Source organism: Heterocephalus glaber, unplaced genomic scaffold (genome assembly GCF_053883595.1).
Source record: "Heterocephalus glaber isolate CG9 unplaced genomic scaffold, H.glaber_assembly_v1.0 deba00001428, whole genome shotgun sequence".
Lineage (NCBI taxonomy): Eukaryota > Metazoa > Chordata > Mammalia > Rodentia > Bathyergidae > Heterocephalus > Heterocephalus glaber.
Window position 1 is genome coordinate 16,094,595 of NW_028258293.1, and position 26,218 is coordinate 16,120,812.

Genomic DNA, 26,218 nt, shown 5'->3' on the forward strand with positions numbered 1-26,218 from the left:
AAGACAGATGCTGTGCGAAGAACTTTACATACATTATCTGTGATCCTCACAGAAGGAAATACTCTGACCCCTACCTATAGGAAGACTGATGTCAGAAGTCAGATTACTTGGTCAAAGTCACACAGATGAATGAGTGGTGGAACCTGGATGAGAATTTAGGTCTGGTTCTATATATGAAATATGAAAAGAGATTAAATGATTTACTTGGAATACAAGCTTAATTACATACCAATTGACTGAAAATCTCAATAAATACATGATACTTCATAATAAAAATGATAGATACCTTGAATGAAACAAATAGGTAGAAAAATACTATTAAACCAGTAACAGATGTGAAAATTTGTTTTTAGTATTCAGAATCCCCCAAAACGAAAGGCACATAGAACTAACAAGTCCTTCTGACTTCTAAGGAGCAGATAATTTCCAAGCTCTGTTAACTGTATCAAAACACAGGCAAGGTTGGAGTCTAGTTCATTCTACGTGATAAATTTGATCTTAATAGAGATTACTCCAGGAATTAAAAAAAATCAATAAAATATTAACATTATTATTAACATCAGGTGACACAATCCATTTCAACACAAGTCAAATGAAGAACTGATAAAATCTTTCATACTTCAAGGAACATAGTTTGTTACCTTAATGTGATAAAGATACCTATTTTAAAACATGAATTAACGATGGAATAACACTAAAAGCTTTTCTTTCAAAAAACAGGCAAAAGCAAAAATATCGCTACCATTATAACTTAATATTGCTTTAGACAAATCACGACAGATATAAAGAACAATACCTACTGGAAAAGAAGAAAAATCTGTTTACAAAGACATTGTTATACACTTCAAACTAAAGCAAGTTTAGAAAGGGATGATTTGGTATTCAAATGAAAAAACCAGTATCTTTATTATACACAATATATTGCTACATACTATCTTCAGTATAATATATACTATATTGTTATATACATTATTATACACAAGCAGTAAATGTCTAGAAAGCATACACATATCATAATGTAAGAATATAAGGTGCTGAGATGCATGCATTGACTTCAGAAGTATAAAGATGACACATTTAAAGTCACCACCAGTTTTAGTAAAAGGCGAAAGATTTATTCAATCTGAAGAGAAACCAGAGTATCATCACCTGTTTTAGAACTTGACAATGATTCTAACATTTATTAGGCAAAAAAAGTCAAGAGTATAAAATGATATGTTTAAAAACTGGAGAAGAGGGCCGGGGATTTAGCTTAGTGGTTTCGCCGCCTGCTGCGCAAGTGCAAAGACCTGAGTTCGATCTCCAGTACCAAAAAAACAAAAAAAACTGGAGAAGACTAGTACAATAAAGTCTACACATATTACAAAGCATGAATAATTAAAATAGCATGGTACTGGTGTAAAACCAGATATAAAGGATAGGAGAGTAGCATTAGAAGCACTGAAGTAAACTAACATGACAATGGTAAATGATAGGCAAATGCAACGTTAATAAGTGATGATGCCATCGATTTTAAAACCATTTATTATCTAAGCATCTACCAAGTATGCTCAGATGAATCCAAGAGCTAAATATGTATTTTAAAATTCACAGAACACCAAAGGAAAAGAGAATCAAGATTGTATCAGATCTTGGGAACTATGTATAATGAACTGTGAAGAACTCCTAATGCCTTGAAGCAAAAGAAGAAATAATGATGGAAGAGATAGAAATATTCAACTGGGTAATATTTAACATATTTTAATCATAAAAATATAAGAAAAGGAACATATAGAGAAATATTTGTATCCAAACAGTACAATCAATAACACATAAGGAACTTGTCAAAATTCAGAACATGTTTATTGCTAAAAAAAGTCACCTGCACAAAGATATTTCACACAGCATTATTATTATTATTATCATTATTAGGTACTGGGGATTGAACTGAGGACCTTGCACTTGTGAGGCTGGTGGTGCCACCACTGAGCTAAATCCCTGGCCCACACAGCATTATTTTTAAGAGCTAAAAATAAAAAGTTGATATAACAATAATGGAAGAGCTAAATAAATTAGGGCCCAGCTAATTCAAAAATTTGTCATTTAAAAAGTTAACTATGAAAGTGTCTCATGTGATGGAAAAATATCTGTGACAAGGTGTCACGTGAAGTAGTGGAATATAAAAATGATATATGCAGTATGATTGTCATAATACACAAACACGAATGCATATGCCCCAGACCTGGAAGGTGTTTGTAAAAATGAAAACAGTTTTAGAGGGTCGGGAAGAATTTTGAGTTGCAAACTCAAAAGATACAAGGAATCTGGCCGGTGAAGACGGGCAGGAAGTAGAGGAGGAATGGGAAGTCATGGGGACTTGGGTAAAACGGAGAGGCAGACTCAGCCAAAGGCAATCCAAAAAATCCCCAAAACCCCCAAACTCCAAAAATAAACCCTACACAGAACACCTGGATTTTGTGGAGTCTCTTTGATTGTAGCAATAGTTGTGGGTCCCAGATTCTGTCCCCCACCCTGAAACTACACAGGAGCTTTAGCCTTAGGGCCCCTGGGGGCCCCCCTAAGCCCCATGAAGCAGTCAGCGCTGGGGAACAAGAGATCCTCACAAGGATTCTAAGTAGAGAAGTGATCCAGTCAGATTAACAGGGTCAAACCATGGTAATTTAAAATACTGCTGTCTGTGGGCTTTTAGCATGTGACCTCTGTAAAGTGTCTCTGTAATATTGGTGTAATTGTTAGTTTTGCAAAGATGAAATTCAGATCCAAACAGAAGTAGTCAAAAAGAAGTCATATTTTGTTAACACAGAGCTGCTGAAATTGGTTGCGACCGTATCTTTGAATTCCTTCTGAATAAAGCTGTCTGGGAAAATGTCAACTTGCTATCTAGTGGTGAATTACACAGATATGTATCCATCCATCAAATATTTATTGAGTGCCCATTGCATGCCAGGCCCTGAAGGAAGATGGAGGAGGATAAAAACAAGACAGGAACTCTATCTGCTACAAGTCTGCAGAGTCTCCCAAGACTCAGACACACACAGTAATAGCACATGCATCAACACACACACTGATGCTATGGGAAGGTGGCTAATAACTGCAAACGCAAGAAGAGTAGCATTCAAAAGGTAAAATGTGAACTGAATTTTAAAACAGGGATCCAGATCCACTTGGCAGAGAAGAGGCGAGGGAGGACACTCCAGGCAAAGGAAACAGAGGGAAGGCTTTAACCAGTCAGAAATTGGGTTATATGGGTGTGCTGGGGAGAGACTGAGAGGCAAATTAAGATGAAGCACATGGAGGACCTGGCCTGGATTTTATTCTGCACACTAGGTGCTATGGTCTAGCTACATCCCCTGAACTTTATGTATTGAACACTCAATCCCCAAAGCAACAGTGCTGAGCAGTAGGATTTTAAAGAGTGGATTAGATCATGAACTCGACCTCACAAACAGATTAATGTTGTTACCACGAGAGAGGGTTTGTGATCACGAGAGTTGGTTTGTAGTGAAAGCTTGGTCCATACTATCCCACTTTCTCCCACCTTCTCCACCTTCTCCTCTTGCTTTCCGCCATGGGATGACAAAGCAAGAAGGCCTTCACTAGATGCTGGCACCTTGATTTTGGACTTACCTCCAGAACTGTATTCTTTATGTACCTGGTCTGTGAAACTCTGTTATAGCAATTTGAAATGGACTAAGACACCAGTCCTTCTTGAACTTTGTTTCTAAGTATGCTTAAATCTAAACACCCTTGGGGCAACCCACTTTCCAGACCCCCTTCTGTCTCTCTTAGGCAGAAGCTTTCTTTCTCCCAATAAATTTTTCCTACTCTTAACCTCTGTTGTTCCTAGGATTCATTCTCTGATTTTAGAGAACACGAACTCATGTTTTGGATATGTAGTAAGTTTGGGAGTTACATCTCTTCCCCCTATATCATTTTGGATGTCCCACCGAGATTATTGGTTGGAGGACTCACCAAGATCAAGCTCACTTGCATCCCTGAAGAGTAAATAATCTCATGTTCCTTCCCTGGTTGACATTCCGCTTCTCTGACTTCATCTCTACATTACAACAAGACTTTCATTGGCTTGCCCCTTGAGGTAACATGGTTGAAAAGATCCTTCTTTGGATTGAAGACCTCTGCTTCCAAGACACTCTCTCAGACTTTTCATCTGACGAAGTTTGCTTGTTAACATTCCTCCTCCTATGTTGGTTAACGCTACCCTCACTCCACTTTCGCGAGATACCCACAAGTTAACCTGTCATCAGTCTTTCTAGCCTTCTACATAGCCTTGTCTTTTGTTTGGGCAATTGGGCTTTTTTCTGTCTCACCCCAAGACTGGTCTCCAACACAAAAAAGTCTCTTTGCTCTTCTATTCCTTCTCCTGGCAGGACTTACCACCTTGCCATCATGTGCTCTGAGGTCCACACCATAATTTTCCCCAAAACCCTGGAGTCTTTTTCAAAAATGTCTTTTCATAATTATATATTAGATTATAAAAAAAAAACCCTAAACACCCTTTGCAGAGAATCTTACTTGGAAGCCTACCTCACAGATCAGATGACAGGAGGGCTAGGAATTGAGGGGAGGTGCCCATGAGCTGTACCTTTCTCCTTTGGTGGAAGACTTAGCCCAGGGCCCCATGGAGATGTGTAATCCATAGCTAAAGATGGCAAATAGGAGCCACACAAGCATTACAGACAGGGAATGGTTCAATTAGATGTGTAGAAGTCAATCTCTGGAAATTTAGAAAATTACTCTTATACCAAAGATAGGCCTGGGCACACCCTACCAAGGTCCTGAGTTGAACAGAACACGCCGAATCAGCCCGTTGCAGACAAGCAGGTCTGTGCATGCCCTACCAAGGTCCTGAGTCATGCAGAAGACGCCGAATCACCCCTCTGCAGACAGGCAGCCACCTGGTTCCACACTACAAAGATGCAGAGGACACCAGACCACCAGACCAAGGTACTGAGTCCCGCTGCCCCCGGCCCAGAGGTAGGGGCTTCTGAGCCGTCGTCCCACTGCTCCTGGTCCAGAGGAAGGGGCTTCCCAGCCACCATCCCTCCGGCTGCTCCCAGCCCACAGGAAAGGGCTTTTAGGTCACCATCCCTACCGCTGCTCCTGGCCCCTGTCCCACCTCTCCCAGCTCAGAGGAGGTAATCCGTGCAGGTGCTAACAGACCCCCACCCCAGTCAAAATGAGAAAACACCTAAATAAGTCTCAAAACCAGACTTCCAGATCACCTACAGCAACCCAAAAGGGAAATGAGATGGAACACTCTGATACTCAACCACCTCGACCCACTGAACTGGTAACAAAAGGGGATCTGGAAAAAATGAAATCAGAAATAATTTCTCAGATAACAGGAGAAATTGTGCCCCTAGTGCAAGACATGATTAATAAATCTAGAGAGGAGCTGAGGAACATGATGGAATCCCAACATAAGAAACAAACGGAATCCATAAAACAAATGGAAATAGATTTCCAGGACATGAAAAACTCCATTGAAAGTCTACACAGCAGAATGTAAGGACAGAATTTCAGATATAGAAGATAAGATTGCAATTAGTGACCAGGAAAAGAAAAATTGCTTCAAAATTATAAGGGAACATGAGAAATCAATCCAGCAGCTGCTAGATGATGCAAAGAAGAATAACATAAGACTGATTGGGCTCAATGAAGAAACAGGAGAGAGTGGAGATGACATAAAAAATCTCTTCACAGAAATAATGGCAGAAAACTTCCCAAGCAGGGGAAAAGAGCTTGACATACAGATAAGTGAGGCATATAGGACTCCAAATAGCCTTGATCAAAAAAAATCTACACATAGGCATATAATTGTTAAGATTCCAGAAACTCAACAGAAGAACAAAGTTCTCCAAGCAGTCAGAGAAAAGAAACAAATCACATACAAAGGAAAGGCCATCAGAATCACAGCAGACTTCTCAACACAAACCATCAAGGCAAGAAGAGCTTGGAGTGACATATTCCAAGCCCTCAAAGAAAACAGCCTCCAATCCAGATTGATGTGCCCTGCAAAACTATCTTTCAAAATGGATGGAGAAATAAGATACTTTCATGACAAAGAGCACCTTAGGAACTTCGTGAATACCAAACCAGCACTCCAAAGAATTTTACACAATATCCTAGGAACAGACATTGAGGATCACAACCCCAGGAAGCAAAGCAGAATGAACCCATCTGGCATGACAAGAAATTAAATGGAAAGGGGGAGAACCCAACAAAAAGAAAGTCATGGCAATGACAAGTCAATATGTTTCAGTTATAACCATCAGTGTTAATGGTCTCAATTCACCAATCAAAAGAAATAGACTGGCAGAATGGGTCAAGAAGCAAAATCCAACAATATGCTGCATACAAGAAGCACACTTCATTCAAAAGGAAAATCACAGATTGAAAGTTAAAGGGTAGAAAACAATACTCCATACAACAGGAACCCCCCAAAAAGCAGGAGTAGCTATCCTCTTTGCAGATCAAGTAGATTTCAAACCAACACTGACTAGGACATTACATCCTTGTAAAGGGAAGAATCCAAGAGGAAGAGATGACAATCATAAATATCTATGCACCAAACACTAGTGCACCCAATTATATAAAACAAATACCAACGGACATGAAAAGTCATATATGCACTAATACAATTGTAGTGGGGGACCTCAACACCCCACTGGCACAAATACATAGATCAACTAGATAAAAAATAAGTAATGAAATACTAGAACTCAGTTGAACTCTTGAACAAATGAACTTAACAGATGTTTACAGAGTCTTCCACCCCACAAAATCAGAATACACATTCTTCTCAGCTGCACATGGGTCATTCTCCAAAATAGACCACATACTCACACATAGAACATGTTTAAGTAAGTACAAAGGAATTGAAGTTATCCCCTGTATGTTATCAGACCATAGTGCCATGAAATTGGAGATCCACAGCAAAAGAAACTGGAAAAATTTCATAAACACGTGGAAATTGAACAACACACTTCTGAATAACCAAAGGGTCACAGAGGAAATTAAAGAAGAAACCAGACAGTTCCTTCAATTAAATGACAATGACAATACAACATATCAGAATCTATGGGACACAATGAAAGCAGTCTTACGAGGGAAATTCATAGCAGTGAATATGCATATTAGGAAAACAGAACAAGCCCAATTAAACAACTTGATGCTGAACCTCAAGCTTCTAGAAAAAGAAGAGCAGGACAACCCCAAAGCTCATACAAGGGAGGAAATTATAAAGATCAGAGGAGAAATCAATGCAATGGAGACTAAGAGAATGATACAAAAAATCAATGAAGCCAAGAGTTGGTTCTTTGAAAGACTCAACAAAATTGACAAACCTTTAGCCAAGCTTGTCAGAAAAAGGAAAAAGGCCCAAATCCATGCAATTAGGAATGAAAAGGGTGAAATTACAACAGACCCAGCAGAAATCCAGAGGATCATCAATACTTACTTCAAGAACCTATACACCAATACGATGAACAACACAGAAGAAATGGACAGATTCCTAGATACATATGAATCACCAAAGTTGAATGAAGAAGACCTAAAAATTCTGAACAACCCAATATCAACCAATGAAATTGAAAATGTAATTAAAAACTTATCAACTAAGAAAAGCCCGGGCCCTGATGGCTTCACTGCTGAACTGTACAAGACATTTAGAGAGGAACTGCTGCCACTACTGTTTAAGCTCTTCAATGAAATTGAAAGGGAAGCAATACTCCCAAATTCATTCCTGGAAGCAAGCATCACCTTGAGCCCCAAAGCAGAGAAAGACCCAACTGAAAAAGAGAACTATAGGCCAATCTCAGTAATGAACATAGATGCAAAAATCCTTAATAAGATAATGGCAAACAGAATGCAGAAGATCATCAAGAAGATCATACACCTTGATCAAGTGGGATTCATCCCAGGGATGCAGGGATGATTCAATATATGCAAATCAATCAATGTAATACACTATATCAATAGAGCCAAGGACAAAAACCATATGATTATCTCCATAGACACAGAAAAAGCATTTGACAAAATCCAACATGCATTTATGATAAAAACCCTACAAAAAATTGGAATAGATGGTCTCTACCTCAAACTGATAGAAGTCATCTATGAAAAACCAACAGCCAATATCATACTAAATGGTCAAAAACTGAAATCCTTCACACTAAAATCAGGAACAAGACAAGGATGTCCACTATCACCACTCTTGTTCAATATAGTTCTGGAAACATTAGCCACGGCAATTAGACAAGAGAAAGAAATAAAAGGAATAAAGATAGGTAATGAAGAAGTCAAATTGTCATTATTTGCAGATAACATGATACTCTATATAGAAGACCCCAAGATCTCCACCAAAAGTCTTCTAGACTTAATAACCAAATTCAGTCAAGTAGCTGGTTACAAGGTCAACACACAAAAATCAACGGCTTTCCTCTACATGAATGACAGACTCACTGAGAGAGAAATAGGGCAAATAATTCCTTTCACAATAGCATCCCAAAAACTGAAATACCTAGGAATCATCCTAATGAAAGAAATCAAAGACCTCTTCTCTGAAAACTGTGGCACTCTGAAAAGAGAGATTGAAGATGATATCAGAAAGTGGACAGACATCCCCTGCTCCTGGGTAGGAAGGATTAATATAGTGAAAATGGCCATACTTCCAAAACTGCTATATAGATTTAATGCAATTCCAATTGAGATCCCAGCAGCATCCTTCATAGACCTTGAGAAAACAATCCAAAAATTCATTTGGAACAAGAAGAGACCCAGAATAGCAAAAGCAATTCTAGGTAACAGAGATATGGCAGGGGGTATCACAATCCCCAACCTGCAACTATACTACAAAAATACTGTGATAAAAACAGCATGGTACTGGCAAAGAAAGAGACCTGAGGACCAGTGGAACAGATTAGAAGATGCAGAAACAACACCAGACATACTCAGCCATCTCATCTTCGATAAAGGAGCCAAACACCCTCACTGGAGGAAAGATAGCCTCTTTAATAAATGGTGCTGGAAAAATTGGGCTTCAACTTGACAAAGATTAAAACTAGACCTATATCTCTCACCATGCACTAAACTAAAATCAAAATGGATTAAAGATCTAAATATTAAAATAGAAACTCCGACCAGTTGGAACAGAGGTTAGGTAGAACCCTTGAAGACATCGGTGTAGGAAAAGATTTTATGAACAAAACCTCAGTTGCCCGTGACCTAGCACAAACAATCAACAAGTGGGTTCTCTTCTTATTAAAAGGCTTCTGCACAGCAAGAGAAACCACCAGCAGTGTGAAGAGACAACCCACTATGTGGGAAAAAATCTTCACCTGCTCTTCCTCAGACAAAGGTCTACTATCTCAAATCTATAAAGAACTTAAAAAGATCAAACCTCCCACATTTAAAGACCCAGTCCAAAAATGGGCATCTGAAATGAACAGACATTTCTCACACAAAGAAGTAGAAATAGCAAATAAATACATGAAAAAATGTTCAACATCACTGGTCATTTGAGAGATGCAAATGAAAACAATGCTGAGATTTCACTTCACTCCAGAAAGAATGGCTGCTATCATGAAGTCAACCAACAACAAATGCTGGCGGGGCTGTGGGGAAAGAGGAACCCTGGTCCACTGCTGGTGGGAGTGTAGACTGATGCAACCACTGTGGAAATCAGTATGGAGATACCTCAAAGAACTAGGACTGGAAGTCCCATTTGACCCCGCTATTCCACTGCTGAGGATCTTCCCCAAAGAATTAAAAGAATCATACCACAGTGATATATGTGTGCCCATGTTCATAGCAGCACAGTTTGTGATAGCTAAAACTTGGAAACAGCCCAAATGCCCATCAACTGGAGACTGGATAAAGAAAATGTGGTATTTTTATAGAATGGAGTACTTCTCAGCCATATAAAATGAGAAATTAGAGACATTTATAGCTAAGTGGATGCACATTGAGGCAATACTCTTAAGTGAAATAAATAGGACACACATGAATAAATTCCGAATAGTTTCCCTGGTGTGAGAAACTGAAAGTGTAAATAAGGACTAAATGTATAATATGTCATGTGAAATAGGAAGAAAAGGGGCAAAGGGGAAGGAAGTGGGAGGGCTAGGGGAAAGGATACAAGGGAATGGGATTAATATGAGAAAATGGAAAAATAGGAACAAAATCTTTGTAAATAGGGAGGAATGGAGGGGTTGAAGGGAGGGCTGGGCAAGGGTGAGAAATAAGAACCAAGAGAGACTATGTAAAGGTGCAAATTTCCAATGATGAATGTCATTATATTGTATACCTAAAATGTACCAATGATTAGAATGAATAATCGAAAATGTAAAATAGGAAGAAAAGGTCCAAAGGGGTAGGGGTAGTGGGAGGGGCAGGGGAAAGGAAAGAAGGGAAAGGAAAAATGCTGAGAAATGGAAAAAATGGAAATAAAGTCTTTGTAAATAGGGAAGGGTGGAGGGCGTGAAGGGAGGGCTAGGAATGGGGAAAAAATAAGAACCAAGATGCATTATGCAAAGGTACAATTCCCAATGAGAAATGTAATTGTGTTGTATACCTACAATGTACCAATAAAAGAATTTAATACAAAAAAAACCAAAACAAAAAAAAACCAAAACAAAGATAGGCCTGGGCAGGCAGTAATAGTAAAAACATCTTAGATATCTGATTTCATTTTCTTTGTACTTCAGTTGCTAAGTGTTATGGATTTTAGATTTCCCTGCTCCTATGGCTGGAATGATTGTTCAAATTTATGAAAATTGGAGAGGAAAAGTCCTCTATGTTAATGTCTTCCTGATGTCAGGGAACCAATATTAATGTGTCCAGCAACATGGTGTTTTCAATCCTTTAACTCAGTGCATAAAAATCTCTGGGCGGAGGTGCTGTATCCTGTGTGTATTGATTCACAGACCTGAGCAACAGGGACCTGTGGGTCATCTTTTTCCCAAGCTCCTCTAGGCACAGTCGACCTGTGAGCCAGTGAGTCAAATTACCTGGGTAGATGTTGGCTGGGAGCAGGCAGACACTTAGGAGCTTATAAATTTGTTTTCTTTCAACGCTCAAAGTCTCCATCTGCCACCTTCATTCTGGGTGACTGTGTGCCGAGCATCTGGTACAATGCCTTTTAGAATGGACATCCTGATGTACGATAATCATCTCTTAAGGACATTTACATTGCACATTTCTCTTTCAGAGGATAAAATATGAAGATGCCTCTCAATCAAGCAGGTGCCGCTGCTTCTCGCCAAGTCCTGTCTTGGGTGTTAAAAACAGCCCACCTAAGAACAAGGCTCAGTAAGTGCCAGCAGCTATGTGTGTGAGGGGCTAATAGAGCCAAATAAAATATCTTGCTGGAGAGGTGATTAGGTGATATTAAATGTCAAGCTCTCAATGAATTACCCTCTGAGGTTTCATAAAACAGAAACATGGTCTAGTTTTTATTACTGCTGTGTCAAACAAAAACAATTTTTTGCCTGTTCCTTTGCAGAGAAATGTAACTATTGGCTTTTGGTTTTGGAATGCATTTTAAAGAGGTATTAGAGGAGAGCTCAACCTCCTAAATCAGGAGTTCTTGAGCCTGGTGGAGGTGGATGAAGGGATTTTCTAGGGCTTGAGGCTGCCTTCACTTGATTTCCTAACCTGGCATTTATTTTATTTTTTGCATGGAGAAGAGTGGACTGAAGCCAATCATGGACAGACACTCCTAGCATGAACACAGCAGAGATTAACAGGATCATATCTTCCAAACGAATCTGTAAAGAACAGTGCCAACACCTCTGCTTGACTCCACCCCACATAGTGGCCTTGCAACTTGAATTAGAAATTATCCTCTGAGAGTTGAATGAGTAAAACAATAACCTGCAATATCCGCCACCTATAGAAATCATGGTAAAAGGCAGGATGTTTCCCTGAATGTTAAGCACCCAAGGGTCTGGTATGATTGAAAGTGGAAGAAACTGAAGGCTAATCAGTGACTCAATTGCCTCAAAGGGAAGAACAGGTTAGTGGATGGGGAAGGGGTGAGTAAACCTGGAAAACACAGAGTCCTGGAGACAGACTTGGGTGGGTGTGGACAGGCAGGCAAAGCTCTGCGGGATGTGAATCCTGGCCATTAGAAGGTGTCAGCTTCCTTCTGTCCCACCTTCCCTTCCATAATTTCATTGACATATTCATTGAGCACTACTCTGGCCACTCCCTGTCGGGGTCGGAGGGCAGTGGGACAAAGAACATGACAAAAAGGGTCTTGTGTTTGTGGACACTAAAACCTTGACAAAGGTACAATATTGTTTCAGAAATGAGTGGGGGAAGGAGAGAAGGGCTTTGTGAAGAATGGATGTAAGGCAATGCTTCCCAAGTCTCCTTGATCCCTCCCTCCCTTCAAGGACAATCCAGAGCACAGCTGGAGGGCTCTGTCTACTAGCAGAGCATCCTTGCTGTCAATGGGAAGGCAGCAACTGGTATGGTAATACCTTGGGTACAACATACACCACATACATTTGTTCAATGTCAATTGTCATTGTCCTTTTTTTCTTTTGTACCTTGGATCAAACTCGGGTCCTTGTGCTTTCGAGGCAGGTGCCAGAACCACTGAGCTAAATCCCCGGCCCAATTGTCATTATTCTTTTTGGTACCAGAGATCGAACTCGGGTCCTTGTGCTTACAGGGCAGGCGGCAGAACCACTAAGCTAAATCCCCGGCCCTCAATTGTCATTTTTCTTGATGTTGATGCTATAGATCCCTTCTGCCACACATATGGACATCTCAGCGACTGACATTTGTGAAGTGACGTCTTTGACTCATGTTTGGTTCCCACAATGTTCAAGTAGAGCTCTCAATTTAGGATATCAGTCCATATTAGAATCTAATATTGCCAGGAAATCACATTAAAGGGAAATTAATTCCATTTTAAACTATGATATATCTCCAAAGAAGTCAATGAGAATTTATCCATCTTGTAAGTGAAAACACTGATGTAGCTTAATTATAAGAGAATGAACTAAACAGATTAGAAAAAAATGGTTTCTCCATCATCTCATTATCTTAAGTTCCCAGTGAATTCTTTGTTTCTCCTATATTAGGTGGTGTCATTGAATAGTCAGCTGCTAATGAAATCATAGCTTAAAATCAGATACATTAGATTTTGTCCTATAATCATCATCATCATCACTTATTGAACCTTTATGTGTATTCACTCAATTGTATTTCTTTTCTCAAGTTTCAAACTTGTACTATGGTACTGGTAGTTTTATTATCCTAATTTTACAGATGAGGAAACTGAAGCTCAGAGTGGGTAAGTAATTTGCCAAAGCCATACAAATGGTACACAGACAAGGAAGGATTCAGACAGAATTCTGTTTTACTTCAGAGCCCAAACTCTTCAGTTACCATTCTCTGAAGAACTCTCTTTTAGAATCTGGGCCACTGCAGATTCCTATGAATTCTTTATATAAGACAAATCACCAAAAGTGAGAATGAAGAAACCAGCCAAAAGATCTTTAAATAAAGACTTTTAAGATGCTCGAAGTCAATAATCACATCTTATGGAAGCTAATTAAATGTTTAAAATATTGTCTTCTTTTCTACAGGTCTGATGTAAAGTAAATGATCATAAACCTCTGATTTTTGCCTTTTCTTTCTTCTTCCCTTCCACAAATGTCAAATTCCTAGGCTTGAAAGCATTACGAAAGACACCAAGTTTTTCAAAATTAATAATTCGAAGTCCCTGGTCTCAAGAAGCTTGTGCTGTAATGCATAAAACAAGCCCTAAACTCGAGAGCCCTGTTAATTAGAGAAGAGTAAGAAGCCATACATGAGCTTCAGGGCAGAACGCGTAACCTAGAGAATAGGATGGAGCACAAAGGCTTCCTGGAGGAGCTGGTCCTTGAGCGGTGTGGTTAAAGGTTGGGAGAAACTGTTGCAGGAAAAGGGAACAGGAGAGGAAAGGCACAGGACACAGTCTCTCTGGGGGGACAAAGCAGTTTGGAAAAGCGTAGTGTAGCAGACATTTGTGGTGACTGAGAAGGAATGAGGCCACAGATGTGGACAGGCCAGGCCAAGGCCCATGTGCTTTATGCTCTGACTCAGGAAGCCCCATGGAGGCTTCCATGCTCTGGAGATGGAAGCAGTCTTGCACAGCAGGCATGCTGGGAATCACTAAGCGTGAATGAACCTCCAAATGCGAACGTGTGCACACTGGCAAGAGGAAAAGGCAGGGGCCACTCCTGAAAGCAATGAGGAGGGACCGAGGGATTTCAGCAAGGGAGGACATGGTCAGCTTTGTGTTTAGAAAACTCTTCCTTGCAGTAGGTCTGGAACATGGGCCAGACGAGGTAAGGGGAGACTGGAAAGAACCAGAAAGGGAGGAGGAATGAGGGGAGAATATTAGGTTTACGTAAAGGGAGATGAGGCCCAGTCTAGGGAAAAGGAGGAGGAGGAGGAAGAAGAGATATTTCAGGACTTGCCACACCTCGGTGTTCAACTGCTGCGAGTAGAAGAAGAGCAGTCTGGGATGACTCCTGCGATCTACAGGGTGGGGCTAATGTGGAAGGAATTTGTATATAAAGTAATTAACTATAAAGACATCAGAGGAATAAACTCACTCTCTCCCCTAAAAAGGGGAGTTACGTGTCTCCCTAAGAAAGCCTCAAACGGACAGAATATCTCCAGTCAAATGTAACCCTCATGCCCAGGCTGTGCACCACTGACTCATTTCTGAATCTGATTTCCCAACACACAGCTGACACTTAGGGTCTCAGCAACTCTGGACCCAAAGCTCCCCACCCCCAAGGAGTAGATTGTGTCATGAGACTCTGGAGCTCAGTTAGTTACTCAATTAAGGATGAGAGCAGTGGCAAATTCAAGCCTTGAGAACAACTTTAGCTAGACTTCTGGATATCTTCTGGAATCCTCTTTAATGCTTTACACGAATTGGTTTTACAAATACAAACAAAACAGATGCATCTTTTCTCCCTTGAGTTTTAAAAAGAAGCAAAAGACCAAGTGCAGCAAAATACTTAATAAATATTTTCATTTCAAAAGAATCTGTGCCTATACAAACTTGCATCAGATAGGTGTAATGAAGAAATGGTTTAATCAGAGGGCTGCCCAAGTCTCCCTCTAGGAAAGGAGTCATTTAGCTGCAGCAAGTCCATCCTGGGAGAGATGCTGAACCCAGGACCCATGGCTGGAGTGTGATGGTTGTGTAGTGTGGCACAGCAGAAACACCAGCTCGGAAGACATCCTCTTTACACGGGGGACCTGATTTACTGAAACCTCAATTAAAATCCAATTGACAGTTGCATGTGGTGACATTTACCTGGAATCCTAGCTTCTCCAGGGATTGAGGCAGGAGGATCCCTTGAGCCCAGGAGTTTGAGACTACCCTGAACAATATAATGAGACTGTGTCTCAAAAAAAAAAAGTAAGTCCAATAGACACTACAAAGCATCTTCTAAAATTCAATAACAACAAGTCACTCTGTTAACATTTATTAGCTCACATAGGCTTGGTATTAAAACAAGATGGGGGCAACAGGCCAGGTGAGTACCCACCTTGTATTGAAGCTAAACGTTTGAGAGCTATGATAAAGCGAAGACACTGCACGTGGACTTGTTTTCCTTGGATCTGGCTCAATGGTTTTCACATTTGAATGTGTCTAAGAACCAGTGACAAGGCAATTTAAGGGATTTTAAGGACAATTAGGATTATGCGTGATTTTCCCATTAGGCACTGATTTTAGAGCTCGACCTCCCTGAGAGATGGGATGCTATGTCATCGTTCTAGTTATCAGTGCGATGGCACAGGGAGTTAATTAAACAATTACTTAAACTCTGGTTTTCAGAAGATGTGAGAGGCTAGGAGGCTTATAACGTGAAACTGCTTTTTAACAAGGGACTTTTAACATAAAAACAAAGCAAAATCCAATTAAAAGGAGCAATGAAAGCAGCCAGAGGCAGACTTATGGGAAGCTGAACTTTCAGGGACCCTCTTTGTGTGGGCCCCTTCAAAGGCTGCCAATCTGCATTTATATTTTTGTATTCTTTTCTCTTAAGAGGAAACTGCTCCCTTTCCAAAAGGAACAAAGTGACATGAATTCTAGATTGGCCCGCCTGTAGCAGTCACTACTTTCAAACCCTGACTGCAGTCCTTGTATCCAGGCACCGAGGGCAAAGGTGGACCCACGACAACTCACTGTGTGCCATGAAATGAGGTAAAGTGCAGTGTCTGGAACATCAAACAGTGTTAACTGCCAGCCTAATTTATAGGGCCCGAGCTGGCAGCTGGACAGAAGTAGGCATCAAAGTTAGGAAATAATGCTATGTCACTGCCTTATTAGTTAATATTTAATTTACCTCCAGTTTACTAGGAATTTAGCAAACACACATTTATCAAGTGTCTCCTCTGTGACCAGCCCCGAGCTAGATTCTCAGTGGAACATAAAACACTGAAGCTGGGATCATTTTTAATTTTTGACCTGAAAGGTCTGGAGGAGGCAGACCAGGGTGTACAGGACACAATTTACTGAAACAACAGAGGACGTGCAAAGTCTGGGCTGGGATGGTTACATAACAGACCTATGCTACTTTAGTGGAAGTAAGAAAGCAGGCAGAACACCAGGCAGAAAGCATGGTACAGGAACCTGTGATTTCCTCTCCTCCTTTTCTTCTGTCTTTCCAAAAATATTTCCAGGGCACCTCTTGTATTTTTTTTTTTTTTTTTTGGTACTGGGGATTGAACTCAGGACCTTGCGCTTGTGAGGCAGGCAGTGGCGCCACTGAGCTAAATTCCTGGCCCCCCTCTTGTATTTAATAGCAGCTTCACTAAGGTATATTTTACATGATACAATTTATCTATTGAAAGTGTACAATTGAACGGTTTTTACTATGGTCACAATGTTGTGCAGCCATGGGTGCCATTGATATAGAATATTTTCATTTTTACATGTTTCTCTAACCCCTGCTTTCTCCCCCAAACACTCCTCCTCTTTCCTCTCTCCCAAAGCTGAGGCAGCTGCCTGTCTACTTTGTTTCTATGGACTTGCCCAGGCTGGACAAAGCATCTGTTTTGTGTCAGACCAAAGGCCAGGACCAGGGGCTCCAGGCAGCCCTACCTTCTCTTCCCCTGAGATGCTCTGGTTTAAGGACAAACCATCTATTCTCATGGACTTCCATGTTTTTCTCTTAAAAAATGAAAGGGTTGGGGCCGGGGATTTAGCTCAGTGGTTCCAGAACCTGCCTCGCAAGCACAAGTTCCCGAGTTCAATCCCTGGTACCAAAAAAAAAAAAAAAAAAAAGAAAGGGATAGAATTTAGGTACCCTTCAGAAAAGCATGAGGCAAATGGAAAAGAGCCAAGGAAATGCAAACTTTCAAAAGCTCTTGTTAGGAGCAGAGATTGTATAATTTGCTTGCTTGGTGGTTCTGAAAGCACTAAGAATGTACACACCCTCAGGCCCAGAAATACCACTTGGAGGGTTATCTTCATGCATTCCTCAGGGATAGCTGCAGAGATATGTGTACACTAATAACCATGCCAACGTTGCTAGTACTGAAAATTGTGAAATAAACATCTGATTATAGAGGGTGTGGTCCCTAAGACCCCCTCTCCCCCCACAAAAAGCCCCAGTTAAGAATCCTCATTCCAGGGGAATGTGACACTACCCAGGCGCTCACAGGTCTCTGCAGCCCTCATGTACTTTCACGCTGACAGGGTTCACGGCTCACGGAAACCTGCAGGCTCTTTTTATTCCCAATACTATTTTCTGGTCCTGTCACCGTGCTGTGGTTTTTAGGCTCAAGGGTAGGGCCTGACACATTACCCTCCAGTCTCCAGGATTATGATGATGGGACTTGATTTGATCTGCACTGCAAAGGAGTCCATGGTGTCACAGTGTTTTTGATTGTGAGATTATGCTGTGTAATGTTTAGTATTTTTAGCTTTTGTCCTTTGACTCCAGGCACTTCTCACTTATTTTTGTCTTTACCATTAATATCCCACATGCTTTCAACTCATACGTAACTTTCATCTTTTTGGAGAGCTGAAAGCCTGACACTTTTACTGTGAGGTGTCTTCAGACTTGCTTGTGATCAAACATAAATGATTTCATTCAGAGTTCTGCAGGCCAAATAGATCAGGGGCAGAACTGTGTGTGGCATCCAATCAGCATTTATTTTAGAATTTATAAACAAATGATTATAGTTTTGTAATTTTAAAGAGGATAGAGTATACATTTTCAATAAAGGCATTATTTCTGGTCACTTAGTCATTGTATGTGGTAAGGCTGTAAAATCAACTGATATTATGGATAACACGCTCCACTAATTTCTACACCACTTCCTTACCACGGGAGACATCTCCATGTTTCAATGACCTCCACCAACCAAGATGATAGGGTAACATTTCATCTAGATTGCCCCCTCTGGCATTGTCAAGGATTCAAGCATGGTTTCTCCTCTCTTGCTCACTCATAAACAATAGAATATGTATGTACCTTTACATTTAGACGATCCCCTACAAGTAATATGCATATTATTCATAAAATAATTGTAAAAATTCTCCATCTGGAATAATCACTTAAACTGTTTTTTCCCCTAAATAATTTTTAGAAGAATGCCTTTACTTTCAGTTTGATAGCTCTAATTTATTCTGTAGCTAATTAAATTACTCTGTAATTAGCTTACCAGAGCAAGAAAGAAGACAAAATAAATATCTTTGTGATTGGTTCCTTGTAATAATAGAGATGAGGGAGTAAACGCAATATTTATTGTTCCAGCTAAGGCAGGTGTGTGTGTGTGTGTGTGTGTGTGTGTGTGTGTGTGTGTGTGTATAAAATAGGACTGGATTCTCTTCAGTAATTTCCCACTGATTTTTGGCATCCTACCACTTGGGGGCTGGCTGTTAGCATTTCATTGTTGAGATTTATCCTTGAACTTTGAGCTGACCCAGGGGCTGGAATTTGTCATTCACACTGGCATCACTGATAATGTTTACTTTGCATTTATTCCTTAGTCTGTGGAGTGTACTAAGGACTATCAGATTATCCAGTTGTATGTCTACAGTTTTATGTTTTAGCAGGGCTCATATGAAGCTGAATCTAGAGCTTTCATGAAGTATTCTAGAATGAAATCCCATGTAGTAATGGGGAGGCTTAATAAGAGTATTCTACCTTGTCTGAAGAAATGAATGGGAAGTAAAAAACTTGGGGAAGATGAAGTTTTCTCCTTCCCGAAGGTCTGGAGCCACTGATCTGAGCTGGGCACAGGATGAGGGGCCCCAGAGGTAATTAAAAAGTGTGGGCTTATTTCTCACATTCAGTCCCAAGGGGTCTGAAGAAATTCCTAAAGAATGATGTTCCCCGGACAAGCTGTGATGCGACTCAGCTTCATAGGGGCTCAACAGGAGTCCTTCTGTGAACTGTTGCCTCTTAGGAAACTGCTGAGAGTACTGCAAACATCCAAGAGCTCCTCAGGTAAGCAGTAAACCTCGGAAGCCCCACATGGCCACTGATGGAAAAGGCCTTCGGGAATCCTTTGTAGGGATCCTGTGGTGGACAAGGCTTCACATTTTGAGCCACTCTTCAGTGGGCCTTTCTGGGTGTGTCAGTGGGGAGAGGACAATACAGACTGATGTTATATTTTAGTATCTTCTCACTAGGAAGAAAGACTAACAAATTTCTATTAGGACATGATACGGCTGGAAACGCAGATGAGGTTCAAGCTAGGACAGATACCTTGAATTGTAACCTAGCCTGCAGATTCCCACTTGAGGGTGCTGTCTGAGAAAGTGGTGAGATTTGGGTCCTCTCCCACTTACATCTTTCTCATGAAGGTAGACACCAGTCCCTTTTTTCTCAATGCTTTCCTGCTCCAGGATACAAGGTAATGTGCCAGTAATCTTGGAAAAAAACCAACAAAAGCTGTACTTGTACTCTGAGAGCAGAGGTGTGGTATTAGCCAACCAGATTTTCTGGCCAGCATCCCTGTGGGGCTCCAGGCAGTAGGTATGCTGTAGAGACAGAGTCTCAGCTATGCCTGTTTGAGGAAGAACAAGTAAGAGGATGGCAGGTCCTTGGCAATGAAAGAGATCATCCTCCCTAGCCATCCAATATTACAACTTTTTGAAGGCAAGGTCACATTGAATGTGAGTTCATTTATAATTAGCTTTATTGATAAGTCAAATAAAATACATTTGAAAGCCTCACAATGGACTAAATCAAGTAGAAGAAAGAATATCTGAACTTGAAGTCAGGTATTTTGAAATATTCCAGTCATACCCAAAACAATTACAAACAAAACCAACAAAACAACAGCAATAAAACAAAAACCAAAAGCCAACAAAACAAAAAATGAAGAGAGTGTTCAAGAACTTGGAACACCATTAAATGAAGAAGCACCTGTATTTTTTAAAATGTCTAAAGGTGAGGAAAAAACGTTAATAGCATAGAAAACCTATTCAATGAAATAGTAGCAGAAAATATTCCTAATCTTAGGAAAGATACAAACATCCATGTACAGGAGACTTACAGGACACCAACTACACATGACCAGAAAATATTTTCACATGACAGTATATTATAGCCAAACTGTTAAAAACACAAGATAAAGAAAAACTTGAAAATATGCAAGAGAAAAGTGCCAAATCATTTTTAAGACTGTCTTCGTTATACTAAAAGCAGATATCTTAGCGGAAACTCTACACACATGGAAGAAATGGAATGATGTTTCAAGTCCTAAAACAAAACAACTGTCAACCAAGATCACTATACCAAGTAAAGCTATCTTTCAGAAATGAAGGAGAAATAAAGACTTTCCAAAACAAGCAAAAATTGAGGGAATTCATGATCTTTGGACCAACCTTACAAAAGATACTTAAGGGAGTTCTACACCCAGAAATGAAAGAACGATAACTACTATCATGAAAGCACGTGAAAGAATATTTTAGTATGTGTGCTGCCGAGGCGAGCACAGTGAAAGAATAAATATCACTAGAATAGTCGATACACAAAAGGGTATGGGAAAGAATCAAAGATTCTTAATACAGTAAATCATTAAACCACAAAGAGAAAGAAAAGAGCAAAGAATATTCAAAAGAAGGAGAATATGACAAGAATAAGTCCTTACTTATGAATAATAAGCTTGAATTAAACAGATTAAACTCTCCAATTAAAAGACACAGACTGGCTGCATGGAAAAAAAGACCTAATAATACACTGTCTATGTTAAATTCATTTCAGAAGTAAACACACACACACACTGTAAGTGAAGGGACAGAAAATGGCACTCCATGGAAACAGAAGCCTAAAGCAAGGGAAAATAGACTTTAAGACAAAAACTTTAAGAAGAGACAAAAGGTCATAATATAATTATCAAATAATCAATTCAACAAGATATAATGATCATAAATTTTTACGTATCTAAAGTCAGAGCACCCATTTTTAAAAAACAAACACCATTAGACCTAAGGGGAGAAATAGGCTTGAATAATAGAGGGGGATTTTAATATTCCATTGTGCTCATTGCATTGATAATATAGACAAAAAAAATGAACAAAGAAACTTCAGAGTTAAGCTATACTATATATCAAATGGTCTAAATAGGCATTTACAAAACATTCCAACCAACAACAGCAGAATTCACATTATTTTCATCAGAACATGGAACTTTCTCTGCAATAGAACATATATTAGGCTACAAAACATGCATTAACAAATCCAAGAAAATCAAAATCATGTTCTTTATCTTCTCTGATCACAATGAAACAAAACTAGAAGTCAACAACAACAAAAAAATGTTAGTGATTATATAATTATGTATATGGAGGCTGAACAATACATTTTGGAATGAACAGTAGGACATTTAAAAATTACTCAAGATGAACAAAAATGGAAACACATCATATTAAAACTTGTGGGATGAAGCAAAAACAGAGCTAAGAATGAAGTTTACAGCAATGAATGCCAACATAAACAAAGATTTCAAATAATCTAATGATGCATCTAAGGATTTGTAAAAGCAAGAATAAATCCAAGCCCAAATTAGTAGAATTAAAGAAAATACAAAGATCAGAGCAGAAATAAGTGAAACAGAGACTAAAAAAATTACAAATGGTCAATGGAACAAAGAATTGGTTCTTTGAAGAGAGAAAGAAAATGGATAAACATTTAGCTAGATCACTCATGAAAAGAAGAGAGAAGATCCAAATAAATAAAATGAGAGGTGAAAAAGACATTACAACCAATAGCACAGAAAAACAAAGAATCATTAGGAATTACTAAAAAAACTATGTGCTAACAAAATCTAGAAGAAGTGGACATTTCTGGACACATAGGATCTACCAAAATTGAACCATGTGGACATAAAAAAACCCGAATAGACAAAGAGCAAGTCGTAAGCTTGAATCAATAATAAAAAGTATCTGAACAGAAAAAAGCCCAAGGCCAGATGGCTTCAACCTTTTAAAGGCCAGATGTACCATCCTTTGAAAGAACTAATATCAATTCTTCCCAAACTATTCCAAAGAATTGAAAGGGAGGCAACATTTCCAAACTCATGGTTTGAGTCCTACATGTCACCCAAAAGAGTAATGTGTTGAAGGCTTGATTTTCAATGGAGCAGTGTTCAGAGGTGAGGCTTTGGGAAGTGATTAGATCATAGGGGCTCTGAGCACCTCTATGAATCAATCCACTGATGGATTCATAACTGAATATACCACTGGGTGGTGGTAGAAAACTGGAGGAGGTAGAGGCTATTTGAAGGAGGTGGGTCACTAGGGATGTGCTCTGGAAAGGTACATCTTGTTCCCAGCCCATTTCTCTCTCTGCTTTCTGACTACCATGAGGTGGGCAGCTTTGCTCCACCACACTCTTCTCATATGATGCTTCTGCCCTGGGGACAACAGACTGTGAGCTAAATCTCCTCAAAATATAAGCCAAATTAAACCTCCTTTTTAAAGTTGTAGGTGTAAGTTATTGTGTTCAGCAATGGGAAAGCTGACTAATACAGAAACTTTTGAAACTGTGAGCCAAAATAAATCTTTCCTCCTGCAAGTGTTTTAAAAGGTATTTTCTAATAGTTCATTCTGTGAGGCTAGCCTTATTCTGCTACAGAAGCCAGGCAAAGATAAAACAAAAAAGAAAACTATAAACTACTCTCTCTGATGAGCAATTTTTTTTTTACAAAAATTCTCAACAAATGCTAGTCAATAGAATTCAAGACCACATCAAAAAAAATCATTCACCAAGATCAAGCTAGTTTCATTCCAGGGATGCAAGGATGGTCCAGTATATGCAAATAAATAAAACAATATAGCACATCAACAGAATGAAGGATGAAAAGCATATAATCATCTCAACAGGTGCAGAAAGAACATCTGATGAAATTCAGTATCTGCCTTAGTTACTTTCTCATCACTGAGACGCAATCCCTGACACTCACAACTTAAAGGAGAGGTTTATTTCCACTCACAGTTTGTGGAGGTTTCAGTCCTCAGTCTCTGGCTGCAAGGCAGAGGGGCATGGTGCTGGGAACAGTTGCTCACTGCACGGGAGCCAGGAAGCAGAGCGAATCAAGGGAGGAGCAGGGTGGGAAACACGCCCTTCCAAAGTCACACCCTCAGTGATCTTCTTCCTGAGACCAGGCTCCACCTCCCCAGATCACATTTAGCTATAAATTCATCAGTGGACGGATCCATTGATGACTGTCACAGAATCCAGTCACTTCCCAAAAGCCCAACCGATGAGCACATGAGGCTTGTGCGGAAGGGAATCTAGCTATAAACTATAACAATATCCTTTCACAATAAAACTCTTGAACAAATTAGGTATAGAAGGATCCTACTTCAATGTAAGAAAGGATATGCATGACAAACTTATAGTCAATATCATACTGAATGGGGAAAGCCTGAGAGCATTTTCTCTAAGGTCAGGAACAAGGCAAGTGGCTCTCACACTCTTATTCAAAATAGCGCTAGAAATTTTAGCCAGAGAAATTAGATACGAGAAAGAAAGAAAAGGCATACAAATAAGGAAGTCAAGCTATCTCTGTTTGCAGATGTATAATTCCAGATATAGAAAAACCTGCAGCTTCCACCAAAAGACTCTTAGAACTGATACATTTTTAAAAAGCAGGATACAAGATCAGCATACAAAACACAATAGCTTTTCTATACATAAATAACAAATTTGTTGAGAAAGAAATCATGAAAGCACAATAGCTACGAACCCCCTAAATTTAAAAAACTCTAGAAAGAAAATTAACTGAGAAAGTAAAAATCGAAAATGAAAATTAGAAAACACTGATGAAAGAAGTTGAAGAAGACACACAAAGATGGGATGACCTCCAAGGTAAGGTGCATTGATTGAAGAAGTGATATGGTTACAATGTCCATAGTAGGGCCAGCAATTTAGCTCAGTGGCACTACACCTGCCTTGCAAGCACCAGGTCCTGAGTTTGATCCCTGGTACCGGAAAAAAAAAATGTCCATAGTACTCAAAATCACCTGCACATTCAATGCGATTCCCATCAAGATAACAATGACATTTTTCACAGATTAGAAAAAACCCTAAAATTCATGAGGGAGCACAAAAGACTCCCTAAATAGACAAAGCAATCTCAAGAAAAAAGGAATAAAGATGGAGGTATCACAATGCTTGATTTCAAGATATACCAGAGTTATAGTAACCTATATAACATGTTTTTGGCACACACACACACACACACACTGACCAGTGGAACAAAATAGAGACTCAGAAGTAAACCTCTGTAGTATATCTGTATTCAAGTGATTCTGCATAAAGGTGCCAAAACAGACCCTGGAGAAGAGAGAGGCTCTCCAATAAGGGATGTGGGAGAAGCTGGATACCATATACAGAAGACTGAAACTCAACCCCTATTTCTCATCCTGTACAAAAGTTGACTAAAGAAAACCTGAATGCAAGACCTGAGACTCTGAAACTACTGGAAGAGAATAGGAAAACACTGGAAGACATTGGTACGGGCAGTGATTTTTGGATTGGATCCCAGAGACACAGCAAATGAAAGCATAAACTGACAAGTGGGATTACATCAAGCTAAACTTCCTGTGCAGCAAAGGAAACAAGCAGCAGAGTGAAGAGATGACCTACAGAGTGGGAGAAAATATTTGCTGACTACTCTTCTGAAGAGGGTCCATATTAAGAATCTATGAGGTTAGGACAAATAAGTACTAGTAAAAAAAAAGTTTAAAAAGAATATAGAAGGAAGTCAATGCAAAATTAATTTTATTAAAAATGGACAAATGATTTGAATAGACACTTCTTAAAAGAAATATAAATGGCCAACAAATATATAAAAAATGGTCAGTATCATTAGCTGTCAAAGAAATGCAAATCAAAACTTCAATGAGATTCCATCTCACCTCAGTTAGAATGACTATTACCAAAACCCAACCTAACAATAAATAAAAAACAACAAAATTCTGGCCGTAGAAGATGTAGAGACGCAAATCAAACTTTCAATGAGATTCCATCTCACCCCAGTTAGAACGACTATTACCAAAACCCAAACTAACAACAAATAAAAAACAACAAAATTCTGGCCGTAGAAGATGTAGAGAAAGAAGAATGCCTACACACTCTTGATAGGAATGTAAATTAATGCAGTCATTATGGAGAATAGTATGGAGGTTACTAAAAAAAATTAAAAATACATCTTCCATATGATTCAGCTTAGCAATAGCCAAGATATGAAATCAGCCTACATGTCCATCAACAGAGGAATGAACAAAGAAGATGTGGTATATGCATACAATGAAGTCCTAAAGAAGAATGAATTCCTGTCATCTGCAGCAAAGTGGGGATCTGGAGGACATGACATGAAGTGAAACTGGCCAGACACCGAAAGGCAAGTAATGCATGATCTCTCTTACATATGGAAGCCAAAAAAAAAAAAAAAAAAGAGTCAATCTAAAAGTAGAATAGTGATTAGTAGGTACTGGGAAGGGTGTTGGAGGGGCTCTGGAAAAGAAGTGATTGGATTTGAGCAGTGTGTGTGATCTGAATGTATGGAAATATCACATGGAACTCCATTGCTATGGATACTTAATACATGTTAACGTGTATTTAGTTCCCATAAGCAAAACTAATTACTACTCTCTTTACTTTTGGGACAAGCAGAGGTCACTATCCTCCAGAACCCCGGAGCAGGATGC

The 26,218-nt window shown here is 39.5% G+C and overlaps 1 protein-coding gene and 1 long non-coding RNA gene across 3 annotated transcripts in view; one reads left to right on the forward strand and one right to left on the reverse strand.

Moving 5' to 3' along the window:
• The window catches only part of Spon1 (spondin 1), a 283,414-nt gene that overhangs the window by 52,612 nt on the left and 204,584 nt on the right, over positions 1 to 26,218 (reverse strand). The window lies entirely within an intron of this gene.
• LOC147827984 (uncharacterized) lies at positions 18,640 to 25,968 on the forward strand. The gene is made up of 2 exons (XR_015451440.1): positions 18,640 to 19,502; positions 25,736 to 25,968. It is a non-coding gene; the product is annotated as an uncharacterized LOC147827984 (long non-coding RNA).